We start from the raw sequence: 19,869 nt of genomic DNA, 5'->3' as shown, positions 1-19,869 counted from the left end.
CAAATAATCCCACCATTCTGCTTTTGGCAAATGCCTTGTAGTATGTAAATGATCTGATGGTAGCGTGTATCTTAAAAACATATTTGAGCCCCAAAATGCTTCATATAAATTTAAAGACTCTATTCTAATGTACCCCAGCATAAACCAGAGTCTGTACAAAGATGGGGAGTTACTGTCATGTGAAGCTAACATGAAATCGTAATAGGCTCCAAAACCTTGTAAATATTAGAAGATACTAATGTATATTGTTGATTATAATTCCAGTCACTGGCAATAAACCTCATGAAATGAATTGCCTCATTTATAATGCATACCATGGGACAGCATCTAATTTGGTGACAAGCATGGAGTCTAGCAAAGATTCAATAGAAATATCTGCTTAAATTACTATGTTCTCACCTAATTATATATATTTTCTAAAGCTTTGTTATTTAATATACCTGTTGTTATTATTAAATTGAATTTCACACCTTCAAAAACTCTGGTAAATAAATGTCCTTTTCTCTGTGAGATGCAAGGTTAGTGTTTATTTTAAATTGTAACTTTTTGTGAGAAAGATAAGAAAATCAACATATGCTGTTATCACTCCTCACTTTTGAAACAGCAAGGTGAGGACTATCCTTGAAAAGTAATTGATATTCCTGTACAGGTTGAAACTGATATACAAACAGATAAGCAGAATCCTTCTAGTCTGTGCTTCAGCTGAAAATGCCATACCAATGGTTGTCTTATATGATCTCCACTCTCAGACCAGATCTTTGACCTTTTGGATCATTCTGGAGAAAATAGGGTATAAAAAACCGTGATATGTCAAGATGAAGGCAGACTGTGCACGTGCAAGCAAAGGGAAAAAAAACAACCCACAAATATTTTATTCTCTACTTCCTGTCAGCAAATGATGTCCATTCACTTCTGAGGAAGCAGGGCTTCAGCACATGTAACAGTGCTGAGCATGGTTTGCTCTGGAAGGCAAATGTTGTAAATAACAAATGCCTCCCATTTCCTCCCCCTTTTTCTTAGCTTTTATATCTGAGCTGATGTCATATGGTATGGAATATCCCTTTTGGTCAGCTGTCCTGGCTGTCTCCCCTCCCAAGATATTGCCTACCCCCCAGCCTACTGGTAGTGGTGGTGAATGTTGGAAAGACAGCACTGATGCTGTGCCAGCTCTGCAGTAGCCATAGCACTAGAGTGTTATCAACACTTTCTAGCCACCAATACAAAGCACAGCACAATGAGTACTGCTGTGGGGAAATGAACTCCATCTCAGCCAGACCCAATACACATTGTCTACTAAATAAGTGTAAGAATAGGCATAGGAAAAAGGGTGCAATTGTTTGTAATTATTTTGCCCTAAAAATGTCACCTATACCTAGGATAACAGGCAGCCAAGAAAATCCACACTAAAATTCCATGGCTTATCTAGATGTGCTTGTTAAGGGTTGAAGAGTTTGCTGGAGGAATTTGCAATTAAATCTGGTCTTCACAGATGATTATGGTTAGTTAGAAAGCATAAGGAGTGCTTCAATGTCATTGGGAGATAATATAGTGTTCGTTACTGTCTGAGGTGAAGGGTGTAAAAGTATAGTTCTGGTAACAGTTTAATTCCTCAGCTTTTGGAAATTAGTTCTGGTCTATAACATGACCAGATCTGGTATAAAATTCCAGTGTCTATGGTCCAGTATAAAATGGCATGTTTTAAATAATTTGTTTATATATAGTTTTGATCATAGTTAATGGTGGTAGGGGCAGTGTGAGATATCACTGCTGCTCTGGAAAAAACTTCAACACTAAACGTGACCATGATGGATTGAGCTGAGGGCTTCAATCACTGTTTCTAACTGCAGTGTTTGCTTTGTTCCAGTCTGTTGTACCCATAGAAATTCATTACAAACAAAATGATTATACCAGTTGTTATTTGGAAGGGGGCTGTTGAGGTGTAACAAACCAATTGTGTATGACTTGTTGCAAGATGGGGGAAACGCTCTTCCTAAATGGTGTATGAAACTTGGAACATGAACAGTGATTACTAAAACTCATTCAGGTGGGGGAATCCCTTATATTGCTGTTCTTGCAGTCCCTCATTGGGTGAGATTTCTGCATGCTCTTGGAAGTTGCAAACGTTTTGTCTTTTGAGTAAATACTTTTATCCTTTGAGCTCCTTATACAAATATATGAATTTATTTATTTTAAACAGATTTATTAAGGCAAATAGTTCTTTCATTTAATCGGTTTCTTATCTTCTGTACTATTCTGGAATGCTCTCCCAAAGCCCTGAAATTCTGCACCTGCAGCAGGCTTATGCTGTAGTTACAGAACAGGCTTAGTCCCCTGAAAATATGGCCTTATGGGGAGGTGTCAGACACAGCTTAACTTCAACTAAGTTTCTGCACAAAGGGAAAGAGAAAGGTGATATTTGCTAGAGAATCTCTCATATGTGGGATGAAGGCACCTGTCTACTGTACTGATCTGAAGTCTTTTGGGGGTTCGCTGTTTACCAGGTACCTAGACTCAGGATAACGCAGAGAGTCTGCTGAGTCTTGTCTGTCTTTTTTGACCTCCTGCTGCATATCCATCTGAGCACCACTGGTACTGCCAGGGTTATGCTGAGTGTACCAAGAATAGCCACGAGGTTCTGGAACAAGGTTGGGGGGTGCGTGGCTCCACGTGTGTTTGTCTGTGAAGGCAAAAGGCTTGGTGGGGAGGAGTTGATGGATTCTATGAGAGGACATCTGGCTGTGCAGCTGGAGTCTTCGAGAGGAATTTGTCTTTTGCAGTCATAGAAATCTTTGACATTTGAGGACTGTTGGGAAAGGATGAGATCCACCCAGCTAAGTTGGGCAAGAGCAACTCTACCAACAGACTGGAAAACTTGGTGAAGAAATCTGTAAACAGTGGGGAAATGGTAGACAAGGCTGAGAAATAAAGGGTGCAAGGGTGACAGTTACAAGAGTGACCTCAGATATGGTTATGCCGGATGAACTCTGTGTGTAGTCATGCAGCTCCAACACTCTTCAAATAACTTCAGTGTTGTGTGACAGCTTGGATGACAAATGCCGAAATGAATAGATACATGTTTTTCCACAAAGATGGAAAGACAAGGATTGAGGTTGTTTCCTTCTAAGTGAAGGAACAGTTTTAATATATTAAACTCTTTGTGAGACAGAGGACAGGCAAATTGAGAGCTTGTGTCTTGTGGGAAACGAATAGACCGCTATAGGAGTTTGGGCCAGATTATCATCTGATGAGAAAGAATCCTACAAAGACTCCAGGCAACATGAGGAAGTCTCTGGTTCACAGGCTGAACCCCTCCAAAATCTGCTGGAGAAGTGTCATGGTTTGACCACGGCTGACAACAAAGCACCAGGCAGCCCCCTCGCTCATTTAGTAGGAAAAGGCTGAACAAGGAAACTGGGCTTGCTGCTGAGTGGGATGCGTCAATTAGTGGCATAGGTAAGCCTGAGGTACTTGTGTCTCTTGTACCTCAGTCTTCACTAATGAGGCTTCACAGGCCTCTGTTCTTAGTGAAAGAGTTCAAGAAGGACAAGGAGCCTCATCAGGGGACAAGGACTGCATCAGGGAGTACTTGGGAGAACTTGCAAGTCAATGGAAAAGAACCGCCTACATTCAAGGCCGCTGAGAGAGCCAGCTCATGTCTATGCAAAGGCTGTTGTCTTTGAATGGTTGTGGAGACTGGGGAGGAGCCCTGGTGGCTGGAGGAAGCCAAACATTGTACCTATCTCCAGGAAAGGTCAAAAGTGCAGTATAGGGAACTGCAGGCTCATCAGCCTGTCTTCACTCTGGGGGGGAAAGGCATGAAGGGAGTCCTCTTGGAGCAAATCTCTGCATAGATGTAGGAGGTGAGTGACAACCATTGCCATGGACTGTCTCTGAGGAAAATCAGAGTGTTCTCTATGAGAACACTCAGGAAATGGAATAGATTCCCTGGAAGTGATGTGGAGCCTCTGTCCCTGCAGGCTTTCAGGACTCAACTGGATAAACCCCTGAGTAAGCGGGTTTGATTTTAGCTGACCTTTTGAGCAGGTGGTTGGATTACAGTCTCCTTGAGGTTTTTTCCCACCTGAATGAGTCTGTGAGTCAGTAATTCTATAATGCACAAGATGTCAGAGGTGGGCAGGTTAATCCTGTTTGTGCTATTTGTACATGTTACGGCAGAGTGTGTAAACAAAGCGGAGACATTACCTCAATCGCATGAAGATGCAAACCTGGTGGTCTGCATCCATACTGCTTTTTAAGTTGGGGAGTCACTGAAATGTTAAAAAAGGAGAACAGCAGAGGATGAGAAACTGATGAGTGTAAGTTTTACTGCAGGGTTTTTTTTATCTAATACTTTTCTCTGTGTGATTTTTTTTTTTTTTAATGCTTTAATTTTGTTATTTAAAGGCTGCAACCCATTGTGTTAGGGATATAGTTGAAAACAGAAAGACAGCAGATAAATCTGTATGGGATTTTTAAATGGAGAGAATGGCATTAGTGAACATATGACGTCCATTTGTCAGAGTTGGGAAGGAAGAAGACAAATCACAGATTTGTAACTTAGAAATTAATGCAGTCATGCAAAACTTCTGTTATGTGGACTCCAAGGATCTATCTACAGTTGAATTTTTATACTATGATTGGCATTACACAGATGGGAAAGGAGGATAGTATGGCGAGAGAAGTGTCAGGGCATGAAAGCATAGAAAAGCGTGCTAGTGGTTTTCCTGGTTTTGTGCTTTTCACAAATGCTGCTATTCATAGGTCATCTGCATGGAGAATTTACTTGACATTGCAGAAAATATTTTCTGTATTCGGTGTAGGAACATTCTCTGTAACTCTATTCTAGCTGGTGGCACTTTTGGACATAATGCAATGTTCATAATTTAATTGTTTACCTAGTATGAATCTTGCATGAGAAACATGGGGACTACAAAGCAGCTTTCAGTTTGCACTCCTCAGTGAAGATTCTGAAAAGGCTATTCATATTGGCCTAGTAATGTGCAAAAAAAAAATCCTTTTAAATTAGGATTTACAAATAATCTGGATTTCAGTCCTTGCACTGACTGTGCAATGAAGCTGTTCACCAAGACACTTAAGGAGGAAGCCTTTTTTTTTTTAATCTTCAACTTTTTTCTTTTCCTCCTAGAAGGATGTGTGTACTGCAGTTAGGCTCTGCATGTGGGAACTTAGATACATGATGCAGCAGGAAACAGTATGAATTTGGAATACATCATAGCCATCGTGTTCCTCTGTTGGCCCCAATACTGTCAGAGCCATTTTTAAAGAACCTGCTCTTACCCGGAAGTTTCCAATTCCAAAAGTCCTTTCAGGTAGTAAAGAGCAGTCAATTGCTTCCCACTACACTACTACTACTATATTTGTTCCCTGAGTGCAACAAATATGCTAGCCCTGGACTATTTAATTGATCTATTTTCTTAACAACAATAAAAGTATAGCAAGCTTACATGGTTGTGGTTCAGGACGGAAGAAAGGGGCTTATGTACTGTAGGATTTGATGGCTGCAGTTCTGAGAGAACTCACCTGTCACCTCTCCAAATGCACACACCTTTTGTGGAGTGGTATCAGTAGGATAGCTGGAAGAGATGCTAGTGTTGCCTAAAAAGGAAGCTTTCTGAAAGAAAGCATGTGTTTACAGGCAGAGGAAACTTTCTGGAAGAACAAATTAGTTCCACATTGTTTCAAAGAATGGGTAAAGAAAGTTTATGCAGGTCCTTATTTTGACTCTGTATCGGTACACTAGTGTTGAGTTATTGAGGATTGTTAGTGTCCATAGCCCAAAGACACTAGACTAACATAACTTGTATCATGTCTTTTAGAGAGGTAGAGGAGGGGCTATAGGAGAAGTGACTAGGTAGTTTGTGATAGTGTGGTGTGTATGGTAAAAAAAGGAAAACAAACTCAGACTCCTATTTACTATGTTAATTGTCATATTTTTCTGAGGGGAAAAAAATCAACAGTCATCCTATTTACTTAATACTCTGACAAAAATATACTTTTGTAATCATGTAGATGTTTTTCTGATGTTAAATTAGACTCAGTGACACTGTAAGTTTTGATGTTCAGTAGATTTCTCCTTCAGGCCTAAGCCGCATTGAAACACTTTCCGTATTGGAATGTGAACGTGATGTTAGTTGAGACAGTAGTAGCATGGTTGGTGCTGGTCCAAGGTTGCATTATCAGCACTTGAACTGTCTTATGGTAATGGTCACAAGGCCACAAGAGTGGCCTGATTAACAAAAAACAGTAATGTATGCCTTTAAGTTGTCTTTAAGATGGGACATCAGAAGCTTTTATTGTATGCCATTTCATTTTTACACAGGCATTAACTCAGCAGTGGGGGTGTAATTGCTGGTAGCATCTGAATAAATAACACTTAGCTTTCTGCTTATGATGTTTGGAAGAATGTTCCTTTTAGCCCTGTGAATCCTCTGTTTCTCACTTCCCAGGTCTGTATCTACTGGTTTTGGGGAAGGGAGGGTGAGGGGGAAGGAGAAGGGGAAAAAAAAAAAGGCAAAAAAGCAAGGTAATTATCTCCACTAATAGTCTGCCTGCTTGTGCTTGATTGAAATGCAGGCTGGCTCTCTTATATCAGTGATTTATTCCCAAAGAGAAGTTCCAGTTGCCTACAAAGTCAACACCTTTGGACAGGCACCATCTGGCCAGCTGCTTATTAACTCCCATGGTCCTGCCTGATTCTACGGGTAAAGAGACCAGTCTCAGAGAAAGCAAACTAGAAGGATGCTGCCAGGTGCCCCAAGATCTCTCTCCCCTAAAGAAAAATGAATTCCATGCAGCCTCCCTTGTGGGTATCATGTAAAAATAATTAAAAGGGTACTGAGGAAAAACAGCTAATTAAAAAGACTAAAAACTGAGTCCTCTCATTCTTAAGGCTGACCAGGTTTTTCCTGTGGGGAGGGCAGAAGTCAATTCTGTCTTTATGCTGTCATTCGAGTTGCCCTGTTTTGAGCCTGTGTGAATGCTCCTTTGAATCCAGGTAGAAATCAGGGCAGCCATGGTTCCCTATGCACCCTCATACCCATGGGATTTGCTGCCTGGCCATGCTGGACTGATGCTCCCTGGTGACTTTACTTTCTTCCTGCAGCAGCAGAGGTGGACTCCATGGAACAGGGTTTTTGCAGTTCAGTTTTTGATTGCAATGATCCTATGAGGGCACACTAGGTTATCCAAGGTGTGCGGGTTTGAAATCTATTGTCCCATTGCTGCCATGTGTTTGAAAGAAAGCATAAAACAGCATACAAAATACATAAAAGCAAGCATACAAGAATCTTGAAGAAAGATAATACACTACAAGGAAATCTAAAATTGCTGCTGGCTGGAAGAAGTGTGTTTATTGGTGGGGTATTTCATCAGAGCACTATATACAGGGAGCTTTAGCTTCTGTTGAAAATTCTTTTATAGGAAATAAAGGAAGAATAGGGTCCATTACTGTACACTACACCTGTCACCATAGGGATCTTACTACATTTTTAAATTGAAGAAGTGTGATTGACTTCAGGAAGGCAGTAAAGGATACTTATCAACCCGTAAATGATCACACAGTGTCTCTGACAATTTTCTTTCCACAAATTGATCTGAAAATTTGGACTCTGATAAAACAGAAAAAAATTCCATACTGTCTTTACAGAAATATCTTTACAATTAATATGAAAAGCAGCATAAATAACTGTTACATGGCCACTGCCGTACTCTGATTTTAAAAAAGAAGATATTTTTTCCATTATCTGTCGCTAGGTAGTTTCATTGCTAAACACTATGGTCCAAAAATATTTTCTTTGTTTGAAGTTCTCTGACAGAAATTTAAAATGAATTCTCAGATCTTTTCAAAACCTTAAATCGGATAGAAAAACATATGTGATTTGATTTTTTTACTCCAATGTTCAAGTAGTTTGAAGACTGGGGGGAAAAGTAAAATTACCCAGAAATGTTGTCTGTCAGCTTGTTAGAGTTATGCCATATCACAGTGTATGACCACACTTAAATCCTCCTATTGTTCTGTCCTAATGTTTGAACTGTACAAGACTTGCTTTCACCTGCTTGCACTTGGAAACCTGAACAAGAACAAAAATTGTAACAGACTCAGGTACATTATTTTTTTTTCGTGCTTTCATTCCCTTTTCTTTTTCCAGAGGGAGTTCTATTTTTTGCCAAGCAAAATACACAGCAGAATTTCTGGCACTGTTTCTCCTGCTGGGGAATGAATAGTACAACTCATAATCACTAACATTGTGCACAGATGCTCAGAGAAATGATAGAAATGGAAAACTGACCATAAAGCAGCTGCATTTTGGTGTGATTCCCCTAATGCAGGATAATCAGAAGTTTTCTATTCTCAGTAATTAAACCAGGGTATATTACAAGAAGAAGGCAATGGCTGAAATGACTTACTGAGTTATCTTCAAAAAGGTGTGGGTATATAAGATATTTTAGTCTGCAGGTTTGATTATTCTTTCTATCTCATATGTGTGGAATCACTTTTATCTTTTGCCAAAAAAAAAGTTATCAAAAAAAGGTTGATAGAATTGTTTTCATCTTTATCCTATGTCCTTTGCAACTTCATTTTTATCATGTTTTACAATTGTGCTTGAGGACAAGCATTGGCCAGAAATGTGCAGTTGAGGTAAACTTTCATTTGAAGTCACTAGGAGTTTAGTCTGTGTGAGATAATATGGGATCAAACAACATACTGGCATAATCTCAGTTCATGTTTGTTGAGCAGTTTCAGTGTATCGTGCATAGTAGGAACTTCCTTGGAAAATCTGCACAGATGAGCAAATCACAATTAGTCAGCACAGCCAGAAGATCTAGTACTGAGCTAATCTTCCCATTCAAGTAAACAGAAAGTGTGCTTACGCTGCTTTGTTTATTCTTTCAAGGACCTATGCCAGTATATTATCACATCATGCCCAGAGTACTGCTGGGGCATCATTGTGTGTCATGGGGACCAAGAAGAACTGAACAGATGTGCTGTGAAGCATGGGATGAAAAGGTTTTATTTAAAGGATGATTCCATGAGGGAAAAAATAAGAATATCAAATTGGGCAAGAATATTATATGCTTGCCCTTTTTTTTTTTTTTTTTTTTTTTAAATATTTGAATCTGGAAATCTTACTCTAACAGAAGTCTGGGCTTATGAAAAGAGTGTGTCTCTGCATACCCATTCACAGACTTTATGTATATGGACAAAATACATCCCGCTGTTTCTATCAGCGTGGTAAAAAGTGTTCACCTGTACAGTACGGTTTTGGAGGAGGCTGTAACTGAATAGCTAATGAGTACTAGTGAAAAAAAAGACAGCTGCTTCTCTGTTTGCTTTTAAATGGTCACCATTATGTTTTTCCACAAAACCTTTCAGATGTACTCTTTTTCCCCATCAAATCTGGAATAGCATCTCAGAAGGACAGTATTTCAAGCAAGTGTGAGAGCAGGATTTTTACTTTTCCTTTCAAGGCAGCCTTGACAGAGTAGTTGCTATATATACTAGCGCATGTCAGAAAATCTGCTGCATGCTACCACAGAAATGTTAAAGTGAGGGACTGTAACTAGGACTAGGCTTGGCATTAGATGCTTAGTAGGTGTAATTCTGTGGAAATTCTCTTTTGTTGATTTGGAAGATTGAGGGTGGTTAACTCTTCTACTCTTTAAATTCTTACTTGATGCTTTCCAATATTAAGGGCTGATCTAGAAAATCTGAGTATTCAGATATACAGGTGAGAGAGACTTCAGGGTCTTTGCTGTGTGTTCATTCCTCCATTCCTACTAAAAATCAGAATATCAAATGATGGATAGCCTTGAAAATTTGACTAGGTCAGTCTCCCTAGCATGTAAAGCTTGAAACATTGTAGTTATTTCATTTAATTGCTGTATTGCTAATAGTCTTTGGTACCCCAGTAGCTGGCTGCATCCATTCCTCAATCCCGTGTTTTCTCAGATGAACTCATCCAACCTCCTGCTCCTCTCCTATCTGACCGGTGTATCATGAACATCGTGTGACCAGCTCTTGGAGCCCAGTCCCCAGTGTCCCAAGCAGTGTAGTGAGCCTGCATTAATTCAGTTCAATGGTTAAACTGCAAGATAAGACCCAAGGGTTTGAGACCTAAAATGCAACTTTTGTCTAGTTTCTTACACAAAGAAAACATTCTGTTAACTCCAAGCAAGCCAAACACAAACGCTCTTAACTCTGGCCAGTTTTCATATCTCAGTTTTAGTGTCAGGGCCAGATTTCCAGTGACTGATCCAAAATATAAATGAAACACATATGAGATGTCTTAGACCAACAGGTGTTGCAGCTGCTTTTATAATGCAAAGCTGAAGAAAACAAAATGCCTCAATCGTATATGAACCAATTTTTCTGGCATAAAACTCTGTCTCCAGTCTTTGAATAGCCTGCTTTGGAAGACATCACAGAGCATTGCAGAATGTCTTTGACTGACAATTATTTAGAGAAGTTACTGCCCTCGTAATGTAATTTTCCAGTGTCAGTATATAATTAGGCAGAATGAATAAAGAAGAGTTCCTATTATGAAATACTGAGAAACTGCCGTGCTCCTCCCAGTACAATGCTGCTGAATAAATCAAATTTAACTTCCAGTTGTGCAACTTCTGGATTTCTGAGCTTTGAAGCCTGTACTGAGTGTGCTGCACAACTGGTCCAGCTGACTTCTGCCTTTGATCTTCAAGGATCTCTTGGAAACATTATCTAAATGTTTAAAAAATAATTTTTATTCTTTTTCCCATATTTTGTTAAATTTGAACACTGTGCTTGTGAAACATGTCAACTTCATAATGCTGAAAGACAGAGTTATCAGCAATAACAACACCATAACCTGATGAAAGTTCTGTTTTTTACCCCAATGCGTCTCAAACCCAATGTCTTCCTCCTTGGGGGACGTTAGAGTCTTTGTTGCATCAAGTCTGCCTAAATGACGGAGATTCTTGACTTTTTTTTTAAAGAGGCTGAACTATCAAGCAACTATCAGGTGCTACTGTTAAAGAGTAATTCTACACTTGAATCTGCATGCTTCTATAGGTGAAAATGAAAGCTTCAGTTTGGCAATGCCTTCCAGTTGCTGTTGAGCTGTGCCAATTTCATATTTCATTGCTTTTCTTCCGAGAGGTCAAGTTTACCCAATGCTCATGGATTTATTTAAATGTCCTTAAGAGCACTCCTGTGTACTGTCTATGTTTGCGACAGTTTGTGTAACCAGTTGCTCAGCAGATACAGGCATTTGCTAATTACAGATCATAGCAGCAGTTTTAGTAATAGGGTTTCAGGATGGGAAGGTGATATTTGGAAATAATGTCTCTTTTATTAAATGGATGAGCATGTCAAATACTTAGCTTGATTGTTCTTTGTGGTAGGAAATAAAAATCCTGGTCTTTTTACAGAATGAGCTCACTGGAGGAAAAGTTATCAGTTTAGGCCACAGGTTACTGAATGTGGTGAGGAAAAGGAACCTGTCAGAAGAGTATACCTTAAACAGGAGGCCTCTTTGCAGCTGGATTGTTGGAGGACAGACTGAGAGGGCTGCTGTTCTTAATGCCTCTGAAGATCAGCCCACAAATGGCAGGTGAAGGGCTTGTTTATTAGTCAACAGTGGTCCATTGTATTCATGCTCTTCTGCAGCAGGATAGCCAAATAACTGAATAACCAGAGGCCTCTGCTGCTTTACAGGACTTTGTGGACAAGGTGTTGTAACCTCTGTATTAGTCATGGCAGTGACGATGGTGGCCTAGGCAAACAGGCCTGAACTATTTTACAAAGAAGCAGCAATCCACCTATGGGTAGAGCACCACATGGACTGATAATATGAGCTCTTAGGCCTAGCTTTATAGTGCCTGTACGTGGTATTTTATTGTGATAGGGGTGTTGTCAGCCCCTCAGCTACCTAGTTTTAAGCTTGCTTGGATGTAAACATCTTGTGTTGTGATGTAGAGCCACGTGGAGATGTAATTCTGTGATTTCAACTAAGTGTTTGTGAATGCTCATTAGGAAGGCCCCTTTTCTGGTCAGGAAAGAGCAATCATACCCTCCAGTTACCTCTGCAGGTCGTTCCCCCCATCCCAGCTGAAATATTACTTTTATGGTGAGATGAATCACCGTCTGGAGATGCTTCTTTCTCTGTTGAGGCAGCCTAGATGTCTAGTTTAGATTAGATGCTGACTTTTGGACAGCTAAAGATACTGAGATGAATGAAATTCTCTGGACCATTTCCTCTTTGTGTTTAGAGAATATACCCAAATGCCATGGGGGATCTTGCTCGTGCAGGATTGTGATAAATAAGAAATGAGGGACTGATCATTCTCTTTTGGATAAAACCCAGAACCAAGATGGAAAAAAATCCTTTATATATAACCCTTTCTTTTAGAGTAGACTTCCATTTTTAGTTTCCCAATCTTTGCCTTTGTGTTGGGAGGGGATCATGTGTTTGCAGCTGCATAGTTACAGAGATACTGCAAATAGATTGCATAGTATCCTTGTGTAGTGTGCCTGATCAAATTAGTCTTTTGAGGTAAAGTTTCTGCATTTTGCCTAATACTTAAAGAGTTTTTTCTTAAATGTTTAAAAAAGAGAGGGAGAGACTAAGATTTGGAAGAAGCCTCTGTACCCTTAGAACTAGAAGGGATATACCTCACAGATAACTGCCTTAAATGAGCAGAGGGACACTATAATCTACAAATAGGCACAATATATATAAATTCTGATCTGAAAATTAAGTTTACTGAGTTTAAGTCATTTCCATCAGAAGGATATATGCTCTGGTTGATGTGCAAGAACTCTTCTGCTCTCCATATGCGATTTTCTTGGAAAAAGCAAGTACTTGCTACAGTCTCAAACATAACTCTGAGTTTTGCTTGATCTTTTGTAAATGGTAGTATTTGCCTTATGATTAATCAGACATGATAAAAATTAAATTTAAAGAACTGAATTGATTTTCTCAGGGTTGGGGAGGAGGGAGGGAGCATAATTAGAGCTGAATTTAGCTCAGCTCAGTGGTTTAAAAACAAATCCCCTATCTGGAATGTTGGAGCCTAGAAATAAAATCCACACTGATCAAACATCAACAAATATGAGAAGTCCTACAAATGCAGACCACAATGTTGCTTTTTCAAAGTGCAGCTTGTGAAGCTCCTTCTTCTGTGTATATATAATAGTGTGTAAACACTGCAGGACTTAAGTAGGTTTGGGTGTGTTTGTTATTTATGTACCTTCGGTCAACTGTCCTGGTTCAAAGCAATGTGTTGTCTTCCATGTTTTGGAGTAATATGTGACTGTGTTATCAGGGAGACCTGTTAAAGACTGGGACCCCTAGTTTTAATCACATAATACATAGACTTACATATTAAAATACATGCCAATATATCCTTATATATAATATATTTACATACCTTACTTTTTTGTCCCACTAGCCTCAGATGAGAATGTAACATTCTGTTTCACAGATCTCTAATTCATGAGTGGTCTTTAAATGAAGTTTATATACTACAAAGTGTACTTACAGCAATAGCTGCTTTAGCAAAACTGTTGGAATTTGTCTTGATTCTTCATTTAAAAAATCCCACAGCTAAACACCATAACACCCAAACCAGAAATAAGGTGGTACTTGATGGTATTACAACTTGAGAAAGCAGGACCTGGAAAAGAAGAGGATATCTAAGACAAGCGAAATGACCCACTAGTCTTTTGGCTGTGATACTGTTCATCAAAGTCCTGGTTGACTGTCATGGGAAAAGGGATTGCAGAACTCTGTGGCTGTGGAAGGTGGGAGTTTCAGTTTTTGTTAGAAATGTTTAAATCCTCAGGGTTAGGTATTTTATTTCACAAAATCAAGAAAGGAAGTATCAGGTGACTTTTAAGACCCACAAAGATTGGACTTGGCATTTCTTGGGGAACCTGGAGGGTGTTTGCATGTGTGAAAGAAAAAATAGTTGTCTGGAGGGCTGAATTCAAGCAGGAAGCTGCCTAGTGAGGAAGAAGCTCCACGTTCTTGCGGATTTCCTCACAGGGCCACCCCGCATGTTTCTCAGAATGTGTAATAGTCCAGCAAATATCTTCTCACAGTCAGATTTTTTAAGGGCTTTTAGAGATGTATTGTGTCAAACTAGTGGTATGGTGTAAAAATAAATGAGCTGAATAACTTAAACACCACCTTCAAATGACACTGGCATCATGAATTTTCAAAATGGAACTGTAATCCTGTATATGTTTTGTGAGGAAGTACTGGGTATTCCTGCTGAACTCCTTAAGATTTGTGTGCAGGTGGCAAAGCCAATTATTTAAAGGGTTTTGTTTATTTATTCTTAGTTCTCCTTTTACTGTAGGCCTCTGTGGTTTGAATAAAACTTTATTCTTTGCCCACAGCCTAACTAGATGATTTTGAGGAGTCTATTGCTGTTTGAAGTTTGCCAGAGTTGGATGATTTATAGCAGAATTTAACATTTAAGACCTTTACAATGAAACATCAAGAACCAACACTCGTGTTGATGTGTGCTAGACACTGGCTGTGAATTCTTTGGAATTCAGGAACCTGAATCTTCTTGTATAGCAACAGTGCCTGTGGGATACTCACTGAAAGGGGGGGGGGTGTGCGTACGAAGGAGAGTGATAAAAATTTCCTTTCCCTGAATTTTTGTTGTATGTTACCACAGGATAGCGCAGTGTTACATGAAGGTCTGAGCTAACTTCAACAAAGACAATTTGTGCATTGCAAGCAGTAGAACTGCATCAATACCATGTCGTACTTAGGCTAATTGAACCAGCTCAGAACAGGCAGCTCATGCCACTGTTGTGCCAGTTCCTCAGTGGCACTTCAAGCCACTTGTTGAGAGAGGGACTGTGGATGCCAAGGGATGTCAGACTGAGGAGGTTGCATCAGAGCAGAAGTCACAGAAGTTCTGAAACACCTCTAGATAATAGGTCTTGAGCTATGGGAGTAGCTCTTCAGCCTTTATTCTGCTTTCAAACTTGACGTGCCAAAACCAGCAGGACCAGAGGTCTGTTTGATCATCCAGCCGTGCACTTGGGAGATGAGATCAAGAGCACTGCACCTTGTTGCTTATTTCTCAGTGCTGAGCCTGTGAACTGGAAGCCCACTGCATGACCCTTTCTCTATGGGCTCAATTGTGAGAATCTGTCTTGATGGCAACATGAGCAAAATAATGGCAGGTACCCTGACACCATATGCCCAGGAAGACATTGGCTTCGAAGCCAGCAGGAGGCAGTGAAAACCTGTAAAACATCGATTCCTTGTTCTTGAATTTATTTTTTTTAGTTCAACGTTTTTTCCTCCTCAGAGGCAAGGTGTCTGTGTTCTTAGGGTATTCATAGCAGGGGTTAAATTCACAGGTAAAAGATGAAATTTCTTTCTTAAGAAATGTAAATAACTTTTAGGGGATTGATAAATTTCTAATACCGTAGTGTATCTGATGAAGGTTAAGACTATGCTCACGTAAGTTGAATGGATTTTAAAGCCAGAAGAGATCATTAAAAGCCAGAATACTGTCAGTGCAGTACAGCGAACCATAGTGTTTTACCCAGGTGTTTCTTTAGTGTCTTTGGAAGAAGTTAAGCACATGGTTTTGGAGATCTAGTCTTGATTTAGTTTTCTATTAACAGAGAATTCTCTACATCCTCCCCTAATTGAGATGTTACACTGATTAATTTAGCAGATTATTACTGTAGTTCCTTGATCTGTTTTCTCTGCCATAATTCAGTGTGACTGCTGAAAACGGCATTCCCACTGTCATCTATTTGCTTATTTCTGCCTCTCCCTGGTGCCAGCTCTAGTTTTTGTATTCTTTCTGGGTGAAACTGAGGTAGTTTGTTACCAGATGAATTTCCTAACCTGCAGAAACCAAACAATTATTTGGCTTTCCGCTTACCCAGTTATTTAGCTTGGTTAATGCTGATGCAATGGAGATAGTGGGAATGAATGGCCATAATATGAAGGAGAAAGATGGGATTGGCTCCTTTAATCAGCAGCACTGAGCAATGACAGATTAAATGGATTATGGAATAATGGTCCGAAACATAACAAGCAAGTAGCTAACAGCTGACACTAGACAAATTCAGATGTGCAAAAGTAGTTGTGTGGCCAATGAAGATAAAGAATCCTTTGCTATCTGACACTTACAGTGGAAAACTTTATTTCAGAGGTAGGGAATTTTTTGACCCTTATAGCGCATACAACGTTTGTTTGTTTTTTTTTTTACAATCTGCACTGAATTTAGAATTCGGAAGGACTACCAGTATTCCTACTGAGGGAATGGGTGTTTTGAAACTTGAGGATACTATGGGAGGGCAGAGAGGGAAAGAAAATAAAAACGGCAGTCTTGAATCCTCATCCATGCTGTGAAAATCTTTACTGGCTGTTGCAGCAGTTCAGATCCACGTGCTTCCTAACTCACTCAGCAGTCACCTTTCTTGCTTCCTTACTTTGAACCTTATCCACATGACAAAGCAAAACTGCCTTGTGGGGTTCTTGGCAGGCTGGTTCAACGCAGGCTGTGTTGAAACTATGGGGGTTTGTAATAGGCATTTGCAGAGAGATGTTTCTCTGCAATGTTTTCCTTTCCTATAATTGGAAACAATGTTGCATGAGTGCTGACAATCGGAAGAGGGAAGACAAAATCTCCTTTTTTTTTTTCCCTTTATTTTAACCATCCATACCTTTGCTAAAAGAGAATTGTATGAAACTGGCTGTTCTGAAGAACAGCTGACAGATGACCAATGTGTTATTGAAGAGCTCTGATGAAGGCTACTTTCATCAAACCCATTGTTTTCCAGTAGGGTTACACTCCTATTAATATCGAAGCTATTAGGTTAATCCTCAAATAATGATATAGTTTATACCTTTTGTACTGCACTTCTATAGGGTTTGAGGCATAAAAGTATTGCCCAGAAATGGGCAGACTCCATTCCAAGGACTTGTATACATCTGTCTTTTGGCATATTCTGTAGCTTTCTCTAAAAGAAACAGCTCTATTTTTAGGGACTTTTGAACTCTGAAGCTGCTATTAAAACATCTGTGACTTATCAAACAACAAAAGTTCCAACAGGTTCAGGTAATCAAGCCTTATTTTAAGTTTCTGCTATGACTTGACTTCCATAAGTGTATACCTTTTATCATCAGTAGTTACTTGGCATCTTTTCATGCAAGTCAGGGAAGATGCTACTAAGCAGCTCTAAACTTTTATTGCCTTTCAGAGAATGACAGATGAAACCTGGGCAACTGAGCTCGCAGGGCACTTTGCTGGCGTAGTATAGCTGCTTCTGCTGGCATAGCATAGCTGCTTTTTTAGCTATCTGTGTTTCTAACATGACACACTATCAGAATGGCAACTGTAGACAAGAAAGACATGCAGTTGCATGCTTTCTGTGCTGGCTCTTTTTTTTTTAGGTCCCTGAAGTTAGCTTAAACTTCAAATACGTTTTCATCCCTAATGCTCTCATTGGGTCTAACAGGAGCCTCTTCGAGGTCTCTCTGAGAAATGTGCTTGTATATTTTTGAATTCTAGTCAACAGAGTAGCCTTCCAATTAATTTTTTTTAAAAATTGGTATATTCAAACGTGAATGTACAGAGAGGCAGTATCAAAGAGACTGAAGAATAAAAGCCGCATGATATATATGTTCACAGCACCCTATGACAAAAATTAGCATCTTTAGGTTTTCTGAAAGTAAGTAGTGAGGAAAGCACGCTCAGGTGTGCTGTGCTTGTTGGGTGCTGATTCTGTGAGAAAGGTAAGACAAAGTTTGCATGCTGTTTGCCACCCAGACAGAACAGGCTTGGAGAGAAAAAAAAATAATTTGGTTACTGCTACTCTGTTGGATAAGACCATGGTGGCAGGTTGCAGCATGCTGTGATTTGGCTTTTGGTTTCCTTTTCTTCCTGTCTACCTGGGAGTTGTTATTTCTGTGTTGAAGTATCTATCCCAGTAACATGAGAAAACCCCAGCTGCTTTGCAGGGATGCTTTCTGGGAGTTGGAAATAGCCAGTTAAATGACTAGCGTGTGGTTAAATAAAGTTGTGGGATTGAGGATAACTATCAAGACCCTTGACATAAAAATATGCTTACAGGTCAAATATATGCACTGAAGGAAGTGATTAAACTGGTTTTATGAAATGGATTACCAACCAGGCTGGGAATCCACCTTACCTATAGAAAGGCTGGAAGTTTCTCACTCAGATAAAACAGGTCCAGTGATAGAGTCCTGAAGCGCTGTTTCCTTGGGACTTGTCCTATGGGACAAAGAGAATATGAATCCAGAAAACATAGTGTTCTACAGACTGGAACATAGAGAGAAATAGGGACACTTCCAAATTACTTGCATTCTCATGTGGAAGCATTATGCATTTTTAGTGAGGGAACTGTACTGGGTCTGGCTGAGCTGGAGTTCATTTCCCCGTAGCAGCCCTCACAGTGCTGTGCTTTGCATTGGTAGCTAGAAGGGTGTTGATAACACACCGGTGTTTTGGCTACTGCTGAGCACAGCATCAGCACTGTAACATTCCTTCCTCAGTTGAGGGCAAGATCCTGGGAGGGGACACAAGTAGGCCGGCTGACCCAAATAGACCAAAGGGATATTCCAGACCATGTGACATCAGCTCAGATATAAAAGCTAAGGCAAGGAGCAAGAAGCCAGGCACTCATTGTCCCCAGTGGCTGCTGCTGAGGAACCATTGCATGTGCTGAAGCTCTGCTTCTCGGAGGTGGCTGACCATAGCTGCTGATGGGAAGTAGAGAATAAACCGCATTATCTTTCACTTTGTGTGTGCAGGCTTTTACTTTGCTTTTGCTTTAATAAACTGCCTTATCCCAAACATCTTACTCTCTTCCCTGTCTGGCTGGGATGAGGAGTGATAGATCAGCTGGCTGTGCACCTGGACAACCCACCACAGGAACTCAACCAGGTCTATGTCCATAGATATTCATGCTGGTAATAGAAGCTAATTTTAAGGAGTCAGGTTTGTCAGTGTCCTGATCAAGCAAACTGTCAGAATTAAAAATAATCCCCCCAAACCCCAAACAAACAAAACAACCTTCTTTTTTCCCCAGAAGTCCCACTCTAATCTCACTAAAATATGTATGGTTTGAGCATTTGCTTGTGTTTTATGGAGAACTTAAGTATTCAGAGTTTTTGCTTTTGCATGCATGCCTGTGTGCCTCTTAAACAGGAATTCAATGCTTCAGACCTTGCTGGTAAGTTCTTTTAATATTAGTAGTACTTTTTAGTCAATATGTAAGCAGAGAGAATTTACTAAGGTTTTTCCTTAGTGAATTTTAGCATGGTAGGTCTGATACGAAGAGCTGCTCTTCCACTTTCAGGTCTATATTTTGACATACAAGTTTAAACAAAACTTATATGTTGACAGTCTGACTCTGAAATGGTCGTACTGAGAATACCTGTACAAATACTCCTGGACACTGGATGTTCCAGATGGTAGTTTCATCTTTCCTATAGTTTATGACTTGTGTGTTTCAACCGGTTCTGGAGAAGAGATTAAGCTGCAAACAGCTGTATTGTGTTCAGAGCTTTAGGAATTTGATTTTTTGATCATACCTAGTATTTCTTTGCCTCCTCATCATCTACAGACTGGTTCCAATCAAAATGAACTGCTGAGAACTGGCTGACGCTAGTGACTATAGACAAGACATTTACATGCTGTTAAAAATGAACAAAAACTTCGAGAGCTTGCAAGTACTTAATATGTGTGGTATGCAAGCAATAGATCATTCTATTGCCAAAGGTTTTGATGCTGAATGTTGTTATGACTTGATTTATATGTGATTGTTCAAGATGAACTAGCTATCCAATCTTGCACATTTAC

At 39.8% G+C, this 19,869-nt stretch overlaps 1 long non-coding RNA gene across 2 annotated transcripts; it reads right to left on the bottom strand.

The window, feature by feature from the left end:
* Window positions 1-9,886: 9,886 nt before the first annotated feature.
* LOC116790960 lies at window positions 9,887-18,551 on the bottom strand. 2 transcript variants are annotated; one of them, XR_004358569.1, is made up of 4 exons: window positions 18,506-18,551; window positions 18,197-18,279; window positions 13,540-13,674; window positions 9,887-10,106 (listed from the first exon to the last, which is right to left on the bottom strand). It is a non-coding gene; the product is annotated as an uncharacterized LOC116790960 (long non-coding RNA). The 2 variants fall into 2 exon arrangements; XR_004358570.1 differs by lacking the exons at window positions 9,887-10,106; window positions 13,540-13,674 and adding an exon at window positions 16,475-16,613.
* Between the last annotated feature and the right edge of the window lie 1,318 nt (window positions 18,552-19,869).

This window comes from Chiroxiphia lanceolata, chromosome 1 (genome assembly GCF_009829145.1).
Source record: "Chiroxiphia lanceolata isolate bChiLan1 chromosome 1, bChiLan1.pri, whole genome shotgun sequence".
Taxonomy (NCBI): Eukaryota; Metazoa; Chordata; class Aves; order Passeriformes; family Pipridae; genus Chiroxiphia; species Chiroxiphia lanceolata.
This window is presented reverse-complemented; position numbering and strand designations above follow the sequence as displayed.